Source organism: Schistocerca americana, chromosome 1 (assembly GCF_021461395.2).
Source record: "Schistocerca americana isolate TAMUIC-IGC-003095 chromosome 1, iqSchAmer2.1, whole genome shotgun sequence".
NCBI classification, from domain to species: domain Eukaryota; kingdom Metazoa; phylum Arthropoda; class Insecta; order Orthoptera; family Acrididae; genus Schistocerca; species Schistocerca americana.
This window is the reverse complement of record NC_060119.1, coordinates 288,650,063-288,669,906: the sequence shown is the minus strand read 5'-3', so window position 1 is coordinate 288,669,906 and position 19,844 is coordinate 288,650,063. Positions and strand designations below refer to the sequence as shown.

At 42.9% G+C, this 19,844-nt stretch overlaps 1 protein-coding gene across 1 annotated transcript in view; it reads left to right on the top strand.

Moving 5' to 3' along the window:
- Positions 1 to 19,844, top strand: part of LOC124594918 (estradiol 17-beta-dehydrogenase 2-like) — a 128,186-nt gene that overhangs the window by 90,474 nt on the left and 17,868 nt on the right. The gene's annotated exons all lie outside the window — the stretch shown is intronic.

Sequence of the window (19,844 nt, the reverse complement as noted above, 5' to 3'; positions counted from 1 at the left end):
CATCCACCGTTGCTTCCTCAGGCCGTTCTACTGCATTGGTCGTTAAGTGCCGCTTCTTGTGGCGCTTCGGCGATTTCTGTTTACGCTGTCTCACCTCCGCGTCCAGCGCAAGGCAGGTGGTGGATGCGCCATCCTGTTCTTCGGCTTCCACCGCAACGTCGTCTTGTCGTTGCACCAGTGAGTGCATTCCGCCTGGGCTCCACGAGAGGCCAACAGAGGCATCGGCGCTAGAAGACGCTTTGGGCTCCTCTCGAACTGTTTCAGGGGACTCCAATGCTTGCACCAACATAGAAGGGTCGTAATAGACTGCTGGCGTCTCCCGTCTCGCCGCCGCAACATACGTAATCGGCATAGAGGTCGCTATCGACGGTCGAATCTAATCGTATGTGGGCATCTGCACGAGACTGCGTTGCCGGCATTCTGTACGTATGTGACCTACCTGTCCACATCCAGAGTAGGTCCGCGGCTAGCCATCGTAAAATTTATCGGCCGGCTACCAGCGATCGTGAGATACGAAGCTATATGGTGGTACAGTTCAGTACAGATCTGTTGCACCTCGTTAAGGACAAGGTAAGTTTCGAAGGTCTTACATTTTTCCGCCGTGTGGACGAGGACTGTGCCATAGGGTCGAAGAGCAAGGCTGACCAAACGATAGTTCAAATACGCGCACATTTGGTATTCACAGTCCAGTACGTTCACGTGTTCCCACATACACGTTGCTGTCAGAGCAGCAGAATCTGTAATCTTTCGTCGAGCGTCTGAGAAGTTTGCCAGAGGCCTCGTCGTTAGTGAACTTAAGATACACAAAGCTGGAGACGACAGACGAGTTAATATCCAGCAGCTCTTTCGGGTCAACATGTATCGTGTCACATAAAAATCTCTCTACTTCGTGGCCTGTGTCTAGCGTATGTTGTGTCAAACTGCAGCTTGATCATCCCGTTAAAAGATGAAACTTTGAGTAGATGCGTGAGAAGGATTTGAAAGGAATAACCATTACTTTTTTCCAACAATATTTTTTACTTCCAAAACGTAATTTACTTTCCGTCAAAGGGGACAGTCATTCTCTGACAACTTACACTACTGGCCATTAAAATTGCTACACCACGAAGATGACGTGCTACAACCTTGACATTTAACCGACAGGAAGAAGATGCTGTGATGTGCAAATTATTAGCTTTTCAGAGCATTCACACAAGGCTGGTGCCGGTGGCGACACCTACAACGTGCTAACACGAGGAAAGTTCCCAACCGATTTCTCATACAAAAACAGCAGTTGACCGGCGTTGCCTGGGGAAACGTTCTTGTGATGCCTCGTGTAAGGAGGAGAAATGCATACCATCACATTTTCGACTTTGATATAGGTCGGATTGTAGCCTATCGCGATTGCGGTTTATCGTATCGCGACATTGCTGATCGCGTTGGTCGAGATCCAATGACTGTTAACAGAATATGGAATCGGTGGGTTCAGGAGGGTATTACGGAACGCCGTGCTGGATCCCAACGGCCTCGTATCACTAGCAGTCGAGATGACAGGCATCTTATCCGCATGGCTGTAACGGATCGTGCAGCCACGTCTCGATCCTGAGTCAATAGATGGGGACGATTGCAAGACAAAAACTATCTGCACAAATAGTTCGACGACGTTTGCAGCAGCATGGGCTATCAGCTCGGAGACCATGGCAATACGTCATTTTTTCGGATGAATCCAGGTTCTGTTTACAGCATCATGATGGTCGCATCCGTGTTTGGCGACATCGCGGTGAACGCACATTGGTAGCGTGCATTCGTCATCGCCATACTGGTGTATCACCCGGCGTGATGGTATGGGGTGGCACTGGTTACACGTCTCGGTCACCTCTTGTTCGCATTGACGGCACTTTGAACAGTGGACGTTACATTTCAGATGTGTTACGACCCGTGGCCCTACCCTTCATACGATACCTGCGAAACCCTACATTTCATCAGGTCCTGTACCGGCCTTTCTGGATACAGAAAATGTTCGACTGTTGCCCTCGCCAGCACAGTCTCCAGATTTCTCACCAATTGAAAACATCTGGTCAATCGTGGCCGAGCTACTGGGTCGTCACAATACGCCAGTCACTACTCTTGATGAACTGTGGTATCGTGTTGAAGCTGTATGTGCAGCTGTACCTCTACACGCCATCCAAGCACTGTTTGACTCAATATCCAGGCGTATCAAGGCCGTTATTATGGCCAGAGGTGGTTGTTCTGGGTACTAATTTCTCAGGATCTATGCACCCAAATTACGTGAAAATGTAATCACATGTCAGTGCTAGTATAATATATTTGTCCAATGAATACCCGTTTATCATCTAGATTTCTTCTTGGTGTAGCAATTTTAATGGCGAGTAGTGTACTTTCTAGCAACACTGACGGCACACAAGGAAAAATTTCATGAAGGAACTTTCATACATGAGCTAATATTTTGGAGCAAGAAAGATGCTATAATGGAGAGCAAAGTATGGGGTGAAAAAGATGAAATTAATTTCTAAATGAAAAAAAAATATAGCTTACATGACAGCGAAGTACCCTCAAATGGTACAAAACTGGGTTCGAAACCTGGACTGGAGCAGTATTTTAACTTGTCGTATGTAATCTGCCGCCGACCGCTGTGGCCGATCGGTACTAGTCGCTTCAGTCCGGAACCGCGCGGCTGCTCCGGTCGCTCCTGCCTTAGGCATGGATGTTTATGATGGCCTTAGGTTAGTTAGGTTTAAGTAGTTCTGAGTCTAGGGGACTGATGACTTCAGATGTTGTCTCACAGTGCTTGGAGCCATTTGAACCATTTTTTTGTAAATTGCCTTTGTTTTTTCCTTGTTGTGGTTGACTATGACGCACCAAGTATTTTGAAATCTCATACATGGGAAGAAAACAGGAATATTTCATCCACCTTTACACAGTCATAATCACAGTAAGATATACATAATGCGTGTATATAGTGAAAATTGAATTATTGTAATTTCAAACTATTTGATTGATACAGAATGTTCAACAGACGTTGTGACAACAGAAAACTTTTTGAGAGAATAGTGTGCCAACCAGTCAATACAATAATGAACTCCACAGCATATTATAGTCACTTATATCGAATTGAAAATCTGTAACATAAGATCCGGGCTATCATACATTTCGAAACGATGGGCGAATGGGCGCAGCCCCAAATCCTCCCGAAACCAGGTAGGTAAACAGGTAACAGGACCGAATCCTCCCATACTGACACATCGTATATTGTATTATAGACAATAATATAATATAATATATTATAGACAATAATATAATTATCTCTGCCATGTTCCTTATCTCCTTCCCCTACCCCTCCTATGTTTTAAACAAAAAATATTGATTCACTTATGCACCGTTTGCGCGTGACCTTGACAGGGACTTCGTTGCTGACGCTGTGCTGGCTGGACTTTATCTCAATAAGATAAAAGATAAAACTTTTAAACATACTCATATTACACGCGAAAATTTTTTACAGTAGTGCCTGCTTGGAGTATTTATAACGTGTAGGCCTGCTACCTGCTTCAATAGAGAGGATTCGGTCCCATCGTTTTTCAGACCCTTGGGGGCTTGGGAGGATTCGGTACCATTTTTCTGACCGCAGGAGGATTCGGGGCTGCGGCCGGGCGAATTGCTGGCACTTTGCATTAAAGTGACAAAAGTCATGGGATAGCGACTTGCACATACATAGATACAAAGCATAGTAGCCGCGGCTGTGACAGAAGAAAGGAAGATGGGCCGACCTGCACCCGCTGCAGAGGGCCCCATGTCGCAAACAGGCGCTGATGACCGGCCTTCCCTAGGCACGACAGTGCCCTAGATAAGGAGAAGAAGCGCCGTCGAAGAAGAAAGCGCTGATAGACGCCAGCACCCAAGACTGCCCAACAAGGGGAAGAGCTGACAACATCTGGCAGGCAGCCGACAGGTGCAAACACCAGTGCATGGCGGTGTGCGCCCCCACCACCCAGAAAGAGTGTGTGTGGGGAGGGGGAGCATAGGCCGAGCCCGACACACCACAGCACGGATCATCGAGCAGTCAATGTGGCGGACCGGGAGACCGGCCCACCGCTGGTAGAGGTCGTGCAGGCCGTCACGCCGCTAAGGAAGAAATCGGTGCCAATATGCGCACCACTAAGACGTTCGCAGCTGCAGAACGTGCTGCAACAAGCCATGAAAAGACTGCAGCAACGTCACTGCGTGTCGAGGCAGCCACAAAGATGGAGCAGCCAATCACAGTTGCGATGACTACAGTAACGCAGGCCACGCTGGAAATCTTAGGTACAACGACTCAGACCGAGCTGCAGAAGATCTTAGAGGTAGCAACTCACTCTAAGCTGACGATCACGGATGTGGCTACTCAGACTTCACGTCAGCTCGTCATGAAGATATAAAAGGAGATGAAAGGCATAGGGCTGCCCAAGGAACTCAACACAAGAGTTCAGTCCCTCTTACTAGAACCATGGAGCAACGAAGCAGCAGCCATCGAGCGTTAGATGGAGTGCCTCGTCCAGTTCCCAGTGAAAGTCGTACTATGGATGAGGCCTGAGAAGAACTAGGCAACGGAAGAGGCCTGAGAAGAACTAGATCCCTTATCCCAATCTAACTAGCTGTGGTCATCATCCTTTCCCTGCACAAGCCAATTGTGATTTATAGATCGAGCCTTCCAACTCGTTGTCTCTACTTAGCGAACCAGGAAGTTATCTCTAACGAGAGAAAACTCCCTGAAATCATATTCAGACCTCAAAACCGCTTCACTATATATCACCAGACTATTTCCAAAAATCAGATGGACAAAGCCCTTTGGTGACTGAGAGGAATATCATTATAAATAAGCAGAAGTAAGCTGTCATTTGTATTCAGGTGATTCATGCGAAAAAGTGTCCAATTTGATTAAGGCTGCACAATAGGAATTAACAGACTTTGAACATGTAATGGTAGTTGGACCAGATGTACAGACAGTCCGTTTCAGAAATCGTTAGGAAATTCAGTATTCCGAGGTCCGCAGTGTCAAGAGTGTGCCAAGAATACCAAATTTCAGGCATTATTTCTCACTATGGACAACGCAGTGACTGACAGCCTACACCTAAAGTCCAAGAGCAGCAATGTTTTCGTAGAGTTGTTGGTGCAACAGCCAAGCAACACAGCATGAAATAACCACAGAAATGTCAGACTACGACGATCGTATCTGTGAGGACAGTGGTGAGAAATATGACGTGAATGGAATATGGGAGCAGACGATGGATGCGAGTGCGTTTGCTAACAGCATGACATCACCTGTAGCACCTCTCCCAGGGCTTGTGACCATATCAGTTGCGTCCTACACAACTGTAAAACCGGTCAGATGAGTCCCAATTTCAGTTGGTAAGAGCTGATGGAAGGATTCGATTATGGTGCAGACACCATGAAGCCATGGTCCGAGTGTGGTGGCTCCAAATGGTGTCGGCCGAGTTTACATGGAATGGAATGGGTCCCCTGGTCCAGCTGAACTGATCATCGATTTGAATTTATTATGTTCGGCTACTTGCAGACCATTTGCATCCATTCATGGACTTCATGTTCCCAAACAACGATTCGCTTGTTCCCAGGCCATAGTTGTTCACAGTTGGTTTGAAGGACATTCTAGACAACTCGAGCGAATTATTTGGCCACCCAGATCGCCAGACATGAATCCCGTCAAACATTTCTAGGACATAATTGAAAGGTCAGTTCGTACACAAAATCCTACACAGCTACACTTTCGAAATTATGGACAGCCATAGAGGCAGATGGCTCAATATTTCTGCAGGGGACTTCCAACGACTTGTTAACTCCATAGCATGATGACTTTCTGCACTGCGCTAGGCAAAAGGTGTTGTGACACGATATTTGAAGGTATCCCATGACTTTTCTTACTTCTGTGTAATCTTAGGGCAAACACTGTGCGCCTTAGTACTATAAGCTCACGTAAAATCTCCAGCAGAAGCAGCAGATCATTATTTCTTGGCGTTACTGTTGACTAACAAGAATCGATGTAGCATTTTACCACAAAGCGAGATGAAACAGTGATAAAGAGTCTGCACTTGGATTCGAAAAGCCAGCAGCTTCCATCCCCAGCCTTTCAAACAGATTTAGGTTTCTTGTAGTCGCTTTAGTCATATGCTGGGCTGTTTCCTTAGAAAAGGAGACGACGTATTTTCTTTCCCAATTCGAGCTTGTTTCCCGCCTCTAATGATCTCATTTTCAATAGAACATTAAGCCCTGTTGTTCGTTCGTTGTAGTATTTTAGTCCTGGTAGTGCTATAGAATTGCTTAGGGCCAAAAGATTGGCTATTGGAACGAAGAAATAGTATATTTCTATGAGTACTTTCCAGGTGTAGGGCTATAGTCATTATACCGTTTCAAAAGCTGGAGAGAATTCAGGTCAGCCAACTCTCAGATACACATTGCACTTTCTTTGTTCATAGAAGAAATTTCGGAAAGTCTTATTAGTTAGTTTTAACAATTTTCTGCCAGGCTATCAAAAGATTTCTCACAAGGTCTTCCTACACTAGAAAATTCGACCCAGACTGCTTTAGATAATCACCATTTGCCGAAAGACAGTAGGAATCATCATATACGATTTCCGGTAAGAACTGGTGTATCGCTTACCTGTCAGAAGTGCTGCAGCTTAGTTTTAAACACAATGTAATTGGACAGGAGCTAGAATATTTTTGTTTTCAGGAGTATCAATCGATCTAGAGCCAAATATGATTGTGATCTCCTGAGAAATAACGCAGTTTTTACGCTGGAAAAAATACGACTTAGATGTGCTAGGACCAGCATAGGAGCTGTGTATTCGAAGCTAAGAACCAACAAATTGTTGATGGAAACTGCATAGATGTCTAGTTGAAATAAACCTCGTATTCCTGTTTAAAGTACGTTCTACACTAGACGATCAAGTAATACAGAAATTCGAAACATTGTCTCAATGGGAATAGGAGGGATAAAAATCTAGTACTGTTCTAGACTTTCCAGAAGTAATAACTGCTTCATTGGTTCACAGGCATCGCTCCGGATAATGTTGTGACAGCTGTTCGTCATCTTCAGGTGCTTACTGACGTGAAGCTGCAGTGACTCGCCAATATACACTGGCTCGCTAGAAAAGCGCAGGCACCAAGGGATGTGGCTGTAACATTATCGTAGACAAATTATAGAGGAAGGCGATATCCAGTGCCTCTTGCTGGGGGAAGGGTCCACGGTCTTCGCATGCGCAACGCGGGAAAAGTGGGGACGCAAATCGCGACCCAGAGCGCGAGCGGCCAGAATACAGGCGCCTAGTCTACGTGCCCGGACTCCGATTCTCCGTCTGTGTCAGCTCGGATTCGTTCGTCTGCATTCGACGATGCCTTAGTACCGCCAATGCCGGTACTCACGTCTTGCTAAGCTCGAATCCCACGTCTCTGTTAATCAGTTCATTACGCTTCTTTAATGATGGAGTCCCAGTACTTGGAGGCATCTATCCTTAACAACGCGACACGCCTAGCCAGTGTATGGTTTCCCACACTGGCGCGGGTCTATATATTTCTTGTCTCCTTAGATCTACGTTGTCCTTAACAGAACCTAGGCTCGTTTGCATTCGCGCTGGAATGCGGAGGGCATATTTTATTTTATGTTTCGTAAGGTGGCAACGGCCTTGCACCTTACATGAGTCCATTTAACGTGACACTTTAGGTTTTGTTGGAGTAATACTCTAAATTACGGTGTAGGAAATCTATGTGGAAACGCATCGGCACGCGAGAATTCCGCGATTTTGTAATTATAAGATTTTGCGGAAAGGCAGTATGCGAGACAGAGCTCGGATATGTCCCCGCCTAGCCGCTGAAGGCCACAGCCTAACGGTATGAATGGTGAACTGGGGGATTTCTCTAATCCGTTTAGAGAGGCCACAGCGGTCGCCAACCTCTGAAGGGCGTGCGGCTGCAGGTGTTCAAGTGTTTACCAAAACAGAGCAGTGGATAGCTGGACGGGCTTTCCTGTGCGTGCTCTCGCCTATGTCCCACTAAGTCAAGTGGGGCGGCAGGCCAGGAGTTCCGAATAACAAACTTTCAATGCAAGAATCTGTGCTCGCTACGACGGGGAATCTTGCCGGGAAAATCTCGAGTTGTCTCTTGGGAGAAAACTTCCAGTAAACGTGTTATTGCCCACAGCTGTGGTTTTTCCCAGCAGGCGAGGGCAGAGTTTACTTGTGAAATTTTGTAGAAATAAAAGAATTGTGGAAAAGAATTCTATTCCCAGGCCGTACATTGGCACTGGCACTGGCAAACTGGGTATTTCGAGAGCTTCTACTGATGTGATTCGCTTGGTAAATGTTGAAGTGAGAAAAGAAAGGTGAAGAGCGATCTTGCTGGACTCTCGGTTGAGGTCTTCCGTTCTGGGCTCTCGTACTGAGAGGACGTTAGCCAAGTCGTCTCCCCTCTTGGTCTTTCGTTCTGAGAGGACGTTAGCCGCGCCAGCTCACTGCTGACGGAAACACTGTCGCAATTAGAGAAGTTTACGGACAGCAGTCTGGTGTTCGAATACTGTAGGATTGTACTTTCTGAGACGCCACACGCCGACCGCACGGAAGCGCCGTCGCCATCAGAGAACCGCCGCTACAACAGGAATATTACAGTGAGATCGCTCCCGCATCGGCCTGTGTTAGGAGTAACGTTAAATAGTTGGATCAATTGCAATTGCTGCTTCCACAGAGATTTCACAGTACTTTGGAGCGTAGTAGTTCTTCGTATATATGTTATAAGAGATCGCCTATTGGACCGATTTTAACACAGTTACTGCCAATGCCAGTTAGGAGGATAATTTGTAAATTGTTCATTGTGTTTTATTCAGCATTGATCTGAAGGTTATAATAAAATTATTGTCATTCAGTAGAGTCTTTACTTTCAGTAGTTGTTCCTGAATTCACCCTTTTGCTTTATTTTATTCTTGTGTATGTGTTTGATGTCATTGAATACCCTAAGTGTTCGTGGTCGTTCATGTTTGGAAGTAAAAATAGGTGTAATTTATCGTCAACACTACCACCGCAGATTAAATAGGGGTGACAGGGCCACATTTGAATCTAGCGTTATCCATTTTTGCGTACAGTTCCACTCCCAATTTCTCTGTAAGTTGTTTGTCAGGGGCGAACACACGCAAAAATCGGACAAGAAACGGGTGGAGTGTTACAGTTTCTTGAACAGCCTGCCGATCTGAAAAGCCGCGCCACCAGCATAGCACAGAAAAGCCATCCTCGTGGAATTCTCCATTCCTTCCGGCTGTTCTTTAGGTTTAGTGCGATCAGGTTGAAATACAATACGAATCTGTTTGTCAGAGTATACATTTTTTGTAAGCACAGAGCAAAGATGGCTAAGCTCTGCTGATAAGCTCCCTCCATCTGAGGTAGCTCTAGCGCTATGAACTAGAGTCCGTAACACGACACTGCGTTGAGATACATGAGGGCAGCTAGTAGATATAGGTTAGTATTAGTTGGTTTATGGAAAACACTGTGACGTGAAGATCCGCTTCTTTTCTGCGGACCAAGTCATCTAAGAACGGGAGGTGCCCATTTTTCTCCACTTCCATGGTGAAGCAAGTGCTCGGATGGAATGAGTTAAGGCAGGGCTTCCCAACCTTTTCAGCTGGCGGACCCCTTCTTCAGTCGAAAATCCATGGCGGATCCCTAGTCAGTCAAGAGTACAGTAACTTTAAATTTCAGAGCTAAACCCATGGGAACTGAAAGCTTCTTAATGCAAGTGCCATGTTCCCAATGACCCCCCCCCTCCTTCCCCCCTCCCCCGAAGTATCAATAGCCTTTGGCTTAGAGATGAATGAAAACAACTTGAAATTAACGATCCAATTTGAATTCCCACTGTATCCAGACACTTACTAGTGGATTTACTCACTTTGTTCAAAACACTGTATCCTGATAAAAATTACTTGGTAATTGAAATTTCACACGATGGAGCTGTCTCGCTCCAAGAGCAATCAACGTCACGTCCAAACTGTTCGCTGTTGACAAGCTGCCGCTTATGGTAAGTTCACTTCCACTATTTGGCTACTGCTGTGTAAGCAGCATGCATATTTCGTAACAGTCGTGTGTGTGTGTGTGTGTGTGTGTGTGTATGGTTTTTCGTGAAATCCGAAGAAAAATGTTCAAATGTATGTAAAGTCTTCCTTTGGCCGTCCTCCCTCCTCATTCATTTCAATTGGAAATTTCCCTTGTTGTGAAGGCGATGGAGAAACTGCACCCTTCTTCAATGATTCTGACTTCAGCCGCCCATACATGTTAGAAGTAATAAACTGGTCAAAAATCGACTTATGAAATAGGTAGTGCACTGACAAAGCAAGTTTAACATTTAATTATGCCTGGGGCCGCATACGTGCCAGCGAGCGCTGTGATTGGTCGACCAAGCACGTCCGCGCATGCGTAAAAGGTTTCAGCGCATCTAGCGCCGTCAGCCGGGCCACAAACGACCCTCGTATTATAGCGAAACAGTCGATCAGAGAAGCTGCATTCTCCGGCACTAAACTGTGTATACGCTCTCACTTAGGAACCGCAAAGTCTGCTTGGGGATACGACCTGAAGTAAAAGTACACATGTTTTTCACAGGAAAAAAAAATAGTGATGAATTTGATTTTCACATTTTTATTCCATAATTTTACTCATTATTTTACACAATTTGGTGAAAGGTGGCCGCGGATCCCCTAGAAAGAGGAGGCGGACCCCTAAGGGGTCCGCGGACCACAAGTTGGGAAGCCCTGAGTTAAGATGTTCCAGAAATGCAAGAAGCTTTTCTGCCCCATGTGGCCATACTAAAATGGGGTCGTCCACGTATATCCAGGAAAGTTTAGATTTCAACACTGCTAAATGAAATGTTTTTTTCTAAAGGACATACATACACAAAAATTTAATTTATTTTCTGACTAATCGTGATATTCTACTAGAAAAAGATTAAAATAAGTTTAAGTTCCTTTGTTCTGATGTAGGTTCTCGGAATGCATCCTTGGTTTCTCAGGTACTGGTAAGTCATTCCCATTTGTTTCCAAATAGGAGCGCCCACTATTAGTTCGCCTGGAATTGGCTGAATAGAACCGCGTGTCTATAATTGGTCAAATCAATGGAAAGCGCAGGGAGAAAATGAATAAGGAAACCGAATCCCTAAATCACTTTACATGTGGAGCAAGTCATCATTTTTTCTCAGTATACACACGAACAAATACACATTCAAGTAGACTAGCCTTAATAAGTTTTGTCAGGGACAACTTAAATTGAAATAGTCCACATCCATCTGGTCTGCTCAAGTTTTTCCTTGGATGTGAAGCAAATTCCGAATCTAGAACTCCGTCCTAGAGATTCTTGACTGAGATTCCCTCAGGCTGGTACTTAGCCGACTCTTGTATGGACATTGCTGAAACAGTCCGCTTCTGCCTTTAGGAGTAAGGAGTGAAGGGATCCATCCACACCACGCTACATTATACTGGCCTACCTACGACATGGCACACATGCACCTACAACCATGCATACACAAAATTCTGATTTTCGCCTACGACGGCAGGAAACATTGTCCGAAAAATAAATGAAAATGGTCCCAATATTCTTTCACTTATTTCCTTTTCTCAGATTTGACCCTAGATAACTTGTTTAACTATCGACATAGATCTCCGCCTGACAGTCATCTTAAATATCTTCAGAATTTTGCCCGACTGTACTTTTTTTTAGTGGTTAGTATACAGGCTGGTCACAAACTGTCTGTAAAGCTTGTGAGAGTGTTGCAGGGAAGGTTGCGTGAGATACTATTGTTCAGGAAAAATATGATACGTTGCACCATTTCTGTGTTATTTAGCACTGAAATTAGCCAATCGGGCTCTAACACATGTGAGACTGGTTCTCATCTGTCTTCCTACCACAGTTGTACAAGGAGGCTCTGGGAGTGTTTTAGGAATTTGTGTTGAACTTGTGGCGTGCAAGGTAGGAAGATACCAGCTCACCATGCAGAGTTCAGAAGAGTGCAGCAGTATGGACAGTGATGTAATCAGACAATGATCTCAATGTCAGTCCCACTAGACTCCCTGTAAAGGAAACGTTATCGCTAACAGAAACTAGTGTACAGGTTCAGGTGTAATATATATATATATATATATATATATATATATATATATATATATATATATATATATACAAAACAAAGTCGGGTTTGTTACAACACTTATAACTCGAGACCTGCTGGACCAATTTTCATGGTTTTTGATTTGTTGGATTTGTCTCCGCCCCGAATAGCAGAATACATCTTAAAAATAATGAAAAATTGACGAATAAAAATTTTCATGGTTTTTGATTTGTTGGATTTGTCTCCGCCCCGAATAGCAGAATACATCTTAAAAATAATGAAAAATTGACGAATACTTGAAAAATGCGTTATTTTCCCTAAAAGTTCTTTAGTTTCGGAGCTGTCAAATTTTTTTGTCAAAATCTGTAAGTAATGATTGACATTTATGCATGCGTTCATAAACTATTTAAAATGGATGGATAAACTATTAAGTGTATTTTTTTTAAAAAAAGATTGAAAAATATTACGCGTGCGTTCAGAAATGTGTAATGAATACTTAATCATTTCAATAAATGCTCATTTGTTTATTACATGTCAAACATTTGTTGTCCAATCCTGTCAAATACTGTAACAACTATTTATGTGTGCGTTCAGAAATTTATTTTGTGTAAAATGTCTCGAAAGTTCAGGTAGGTACTGTTATATTTGTTTGTTTTAGACATTAATTTGTGTAAATTATTTATTAAATTAATTAAAGATTTATTCTACAGGATAACAAAGGTGTAAATGTCTTTTCATAGGTTGTCTATGATTTTTCTTGATAAGCTATTGTCTATGTCTCGATTGTTTTATGTGGTTTTGTGCGAGTGCATATTCAGTATTACTATTAATAAAAATGCCGCGTCCTAGAAGATCTAATCTTTCCCAGCGGAGCCGTAATGCAATACCGCGAGTCAATTATCTGACGAAGAACGAGAAATTGCCCGAGAAGAGCGCCGCGTTAGGATGGAGCAAAGAAGGGCCTTAATTCGTGCTTCTCAAACACAAGAGCAAAGAGAGGCAGCCTGTGAAACCGCTAGATTAGAAACGAGAAATCGTCGAGCTTATCGTACAGATGAACAGAGGAATAATCTTCGAAGTGCAAGAAGAAATGGTTCAAGTATTGATTTGAATCGAGCAGCGTTTCGATATAATTGCACCATCGACTACAGCTTGCATCGTTTAGTTTGCATTGGTCTAATGGACGTTGTTTGCCAGCATTGTGGCGCATTGAAGTTTGCTGGTGAAACGCCTGGTTTGTGCTGCCTTACTGGTAAAGTGACATTGCCATTAGTGGTCCCGCCACCAGAGCCATTGCGTTCCCTGCTTTATGGCGAAACACTAGAATCACGACATTTTCTAGCGAACACTCAAAAATACAATGTCTGTTTCCAAATGACTTCATTTGGGGCGGAAATTATCGAAGAACACGGATATAATCCGACATTTAAGGTAATTTACGTTAAAAACTTAATTTTCTATGATTGTAAAGAAATTTGGAATGTAGTTTGTTAGATTTCTGTATTTGTCTCTAAAATAAAAATGGTATGTTATTATTTGAAAAAAAAAGTGTTTGTAAATCTAACTATAACTATGGCTTCGAATTTACAGATTCAAGGCCAGATTTGCCATCGCATTGGATCATTGAAACCTATTGAAGGTGCACAGCACAAATTCTTGCAAATATACTTCATGGGCAATATGGAAGAACAACTTGACCGGCGTCAAGGGATCAACACAGCTACGAAAAGAGCAATTCTCCAAGATTTGCAGCAAATGCTTCATGAACATCATGCATTGGTTAGGCTGTTCAAGACTGCTTTAGAGCGCATGCCAAGTGATGACTATAAAGTTGTAATCAGAGCAGATACAAGACCAGCTGGAACACATGAACGCACATTTAATGCTCCAACAATCGATGAAGTGGCAATCCTGATTGTTGGTGAAAACTTGGAAACACGTGATATTGTGCTTACACGACGCAATACTGGGCAACTACAAAGAATATATGAAACACACCGTTCATGTGACGCGTTACAATACCCGCTGATGTTTTGGCAGGGAGACGATGGATATCACTTTAATATCAAAATGATTAATCCATTGAATGGTAAGATCAATACCATTGTTTTCATTTTAACTTGATATACATTTTATTCTGTTTGCTTTTGGTACACAAAAAAAGTTGTCACTCCTAATTTAGTAGAGAGTAGCTGTAAGAGTCGTTAACCTATTAGGGGTTCTAAAATACAATTTTTACTGTATTTGTTTCAGGTGAGGAAACTACCAAGAAGGTTGGTTCGATGAATTATTACGCATATCGTTTGATGATTCGTGAAAATTCTGACAATTATTTGTTGCGATTTCGTCGACTGCTTCATCAATACTGCGTTGACATGTACGTTAAAATCGAAACGGAGCGCCTCACTTTCAACCGGTTGAATCAAGCTAAATTGCGTTCGGAAGAGTATATTAATTTACGCGATGCAATAAGCACAGAAGGAGATTCAGAAAATGTTGGTCGATTGACTATTTTACCAGCGACATACACAGGTAGCCCGCGTCATATGCATGAATATGCGCAAGATGCAATGACATATGCTCGTCATTATGGTCGGCCAGATCTATTCATTACATTTACATGTAATCCGAAATGGATGGAAATTATTCAACTGCTGCTTCCCGGACAAACATCAAGTGATCGACATGACATCACCGCACGGGTTTTCAAGCAAAAAATTCGGTCACTAATAAATTACATTGTTAAGCAACACGTCTTTGGGATTACTCGATGCTGGATGTATTCAGTCGAATGGCAAAAACGAGGCCTACCGCATGCTCACATTCTAATTTGGTTAGTAGACAGAATTCGGCCAGATCAGATAGATGACATCATATGTGCGGAGTTTCCTGCTCCTGATACCGATCCAGACGTACATGATGTTGTAATCACGAATATGATTCATGGACCATGTGGCACCATCAACCGTCAATCACCGTGCATGGTCGACGGCAAGTGTTCCAAACGGTATCCGCGAAAATTCACGGCAGAGACCATTACAGGCAACGATGGTTATCCATTGTATCGGTGTCGATCGCCCGATGATAATGGTAGAACTATCACAACTAAAGTGAAAGGAAACGATTTCATAGTTGACAACAGTTGGATTGTTCCATATTCGCCACTTCTTTCCAAAACATTCAAGGCACATTGTAATGTTGAGTATTGCAATTCGGTCAAATCTATTAAATACATTGCAAATATGTCACGAAAGGGAGCGACATGGCGGTTTTTGGTATCCAAACATCCAATATCAACGATGAAATCACGCGCTATCAAGTTGGTAGATATGTGAACTGCAATGAAGCAATTTGGCGTATATTCTCATTCCCTGTTCACGAACGTTATCCCACTGTCTTACATTTGGGGCTGCATCTAGAGAACGGTCAGAGAGTATATTTCACAGCGTCGAATGCTGGTCAACGTGCCGAAACACCTCCAGCGACAACACTGACCAGTTTCTTTGCGATTTGTCAAAACGATCCGTTCGCACGAACGTTGCTTTACTCGGAAATGCCACGTTATTACACTTGGAACGCTACATCGAAGAAATTTCAACGTCGGAAGCAAGGCGATGCAGTTCCTGGTCATCCAGATATGCGTTCTGCTGATGCTCTTGGTCGTATTTACACAGTTTATCCGAAGAATGATGAATGTTTCTATTTGCGGTTGTTGCTGGTACATGTTCGAGGGCCAACATCATTTGAATCACTACGAACTGTTAATGGTATAGTGTGCCCCACATTTCGTGCAGCATGTCAAGAGCTGAATTTGCTTGAAAACGATACTCATTGGGACACGACAATCGCTGAAGCAATTATTTCTGCATCTCCAAGTCAGATACGCACATTATTTGCTATCATCATTTCGACATGCTTCCCATCGAACCCACGTGACCTGTGGAACACATACAAAGATAACATGTCAGAAGACATTTTATATCGAATTCGTGTCAGCTCAAGAAATCCCGATCTTGAGGCGAATGAGGAGATGCATAACCAGGCTTTGCTCTTGATCGAAGATGTGTGTTACCTCATGTGCGGCAGTTCGTTAGTTAGGTTAGGAATGCCAGCGCCAGATCGCGGAATGAATGACGCATTTAATAGAGAATTGGAACGTGAACGTGAATATGATCCACATGAACTAATCCAATCAGTTCAAACGAATGTACCACTGTTGAATCCTAAGCAGAAGGAAGTCTATGATACACTGATTAATGCAATTTATGATGGAAATGGTGGCTTATTTTTTTTGGATGCCCCCGGTGGAACAGGGAAGACATTCCTCATGTCATTGATTTTGACCACTGTACGTGCGAGATCCGAAATTGCGGTAGCAATTGCTTCTTCTGGAATAGCGGCCACATTGATAGACGGATGCCGTACGGTTCACTCAGAGTTAAAATTGCCATTAAACCTTCAAACTACTGAACAACCGACATGTAACATTTCGAAACACTCCGCAATGGCCAAAGTTTTAGTAGCATCAAAAATCATCATATGGGACGAATGCACAATGGCGCACAAACGCGCATTGTAAGCACTAGACCGAACATTAAAAGATCTGCGCAATGACTCGAGATGTTTTGGTGGTTCAATGATTTTATTATCTGGCGATTTCCGACAAACACTACCAGTAATTCCAAGATCTACTGCTGCCGACGAAATAAACGCTTGCCTCAAAGCATCAAATCTGTGGCGATATGTAAACAAACTTCAACTGTCTACAAATATGAGAGTTGCATTGTTGAACGATCTATCTGCTGATGATTTCTCGAAGCAGTTGCTGACTATCGGTAATGGCCGTGTTCCTGTTGACGAATCGAGCGGTTTGATTTCATTTCCTCCAAATTTTGAAATACTTTATTATTATTATTATTATTTTAATTTTTATTCTCATTCTGTATGTATTCATCATCATTCATCAAAATAAAATACTTTTATATTTCTATCTATATTAATATTACTTTGTATCATTGTATTACGTTCATCAAGGCCTAAATTAGTTCAGCTAAAAGGTAACACGACATTCATTGACTGTTAGGCGGTACGAAGTTCGCCGGGTCAGCTAGTGTTAAAAAAAAGTAAATTTTAGATTTTCGATATGAAGGTTTATATTTACTCAACAGTCATAATTATCATACATACAGGATGGTAAGAAACTGATACTTGGTGTTCACAACTGTGAAGCGAAATTCCTAACTTTTATAAGGTTCTTTAATAGTAAGAGGGTTGATGACCATGTTTGGAGATCGATACAAACAAATGAAATACATTTGGGGCCAGAGATATCAATTAAACTAAAAATGCACACTGAAAATACCCAAAATGGAATCGGGTCTATACAGGGTACATGAATATCACTGCAAATATAATAGCACAAATAAAACAGTTCAATAACTTCAGAGTATAAAGAGTTCTGCAGTGACTGGTGAATCCTTTTTGTTAGATCGGATATCTCACATTTCTGCTTGAATTAAGCCTGACAGTCGTCAATATGTTTAATTACAGGTCATGGTTGAATGTAAGAAAAAATTAGGAGAGACGAAGACGACCACAGTTCTGAGTGTCAGTTGAATATCACTTGCTGGCATAGCATGAGTGCGCATGTTTACCTTCCATCGTCCATGGCAGTGGCTGCTGTTGGCGCGAGCTGTGAACCTGAGAATCGAATGCTGAACAGCAGTCTGAAACGTTTCCTATGTCTTCGGCGAAGCCGAAACTCCTAGTTATTCCCTAGCTAAGTTAACTAGTATCGTACACGCTATTTGGCTGGAATAGTGTGTACATCGTTGTCCTCAAATCGCTCGCAAGCATTAACTGTCAATGCTCGGCCCAATTCTCCGTACTAAGAGACTTTGCAGTTTAACTCCTTAAGAGTTAAGATGAGCCTTTGAACAAGCGTTCACATATTTATTCACATATTTACTCTCGCAATCGTCTCAGTGCAGCGCGAGTCACCTTGCATAAAAACACGACGACTTGCTGAAAGAGAAGAGCGAATTTTTCTGTCTGCATTTGCCTATATCAAAGCTGGTGGCCACGCGCTTTCTTCCTGGTCCATCAGAAAATTTGTACTTGTTATAACTCCACCCACAAGAGTTTCTGTAGCTTATAACAGGTGTCGTCTCTTGTGTGGGGCAGAGTTTAACTTTAGCCACGAAATACTGAGACAAACGTCTTTATTCCATGCGGGTTTTAACACAGGTAGGTACAGTGAGTCAAAAATGTTTTGAGTTAGGTTTCTCTGGACGTTTATCTGCCATCTATAGCCATGTTCTTGCAGAGAGGCTTTCCAAAGTGTCGTTGTCAAAAACAGGGACAAGGGCAGCTTTTGCCAATGGCCTGCGCAGTGGCTCTGTCGTCACATTGTTTTTGCCGAATGTCCCGCTGTGAAGGTCTCAGCCAAACACGGGATGGGCGTTGCCATCGTAAAATTCTTCTTTCGTCAGGACTGCATCTCGTAGCTCAGATCCGGAAAATTACTTGCATGGATTTACTAGTGTGAGTGTTAGTGGTTTATATCCACAAAATGTGAGCTTATTTATTCTATTTGCATATCAATATTGCATTTTAGTGCGTGCAAATACTAAATAACTTGGAACAGCGCAACCTACTGAATTTTGGTTAAAAATTATTTCTCAGGGCAGCCTACCCTGTAACACCCTCACAAGCTTTGCGGACTATTTCTGACCACCCTGCAGTAGCAAACGGTGCTCCTGATTTGTGGATATTGGCGGTGTCAAGCATTCTCTGATTTCCTGCTGCCTTGCTGTTCTACTACATGGTGTGCACATCTTCTTGTTAAAGGAGGAACACTGAAAAGGGCAGAAAAGCCTCGAGCTCATCCTATTGTTTCGCAACACGCACTACCAACAAACTGGAAGGTCTTAATGCGATGTATCAGCCACCTAGCAGCTGGTTTATTATCGCCTGAGGAATGGCTCGCTAACGTCTCCACTAGATCAAAGGCTTAAAGACTCAGTAATCGATCGAGTGGTAAACCACAGCAGCATTCCAGCGCCATACGATGTAGTCAATTACGATGTTTTAGTACCTCGAAAAAAGCAATAAAATAACACGAAACAACGTGATCCCATAATCATTTTAGCTCTACTCCCAAAGTAGCGTAGCGAATGTCATTATTTAAATCCAAAGAATGGTACAATATTTCCCTACGATATGGTTTTGCGATCCTTAAGCAGTTTCATAAATGTGGACTTCATTGCTGTCCGTAGACCTAATCAGATTTTATGGTCATGCAGTGAAGGACTGAGGATGCACCCATTCAGTTCCACTGTTATCCACGCTTCTGACAGAGATGAACAAAATATGGCTGCCAACGACAGCGACAGCTCCCTTTTCTCCTTATAACACCACGATAACAATGCAGGAGTCAGTAAACGCATTCCAAACGAAAATCATCGTTGATGTTCAGTCCACACTTCAAACCCGTTCATGGCTAATGAATGGTTTTGTTCGTCGTGCCACTAGATGTGTCTGCTATTGTGTATCTTTCCATCATCTGCCTTCTCATAACTTCGCCACATTGTTACATCTCTCAATAAAACTAAAACTATTCTGTAAATAACGTAATCTGGACTAAATCACCAACATGTTTATGTAGATTTACATAGTAACTGTATTTGCGCTACTGAAAATATTTTAATGTGTGAAAGACGA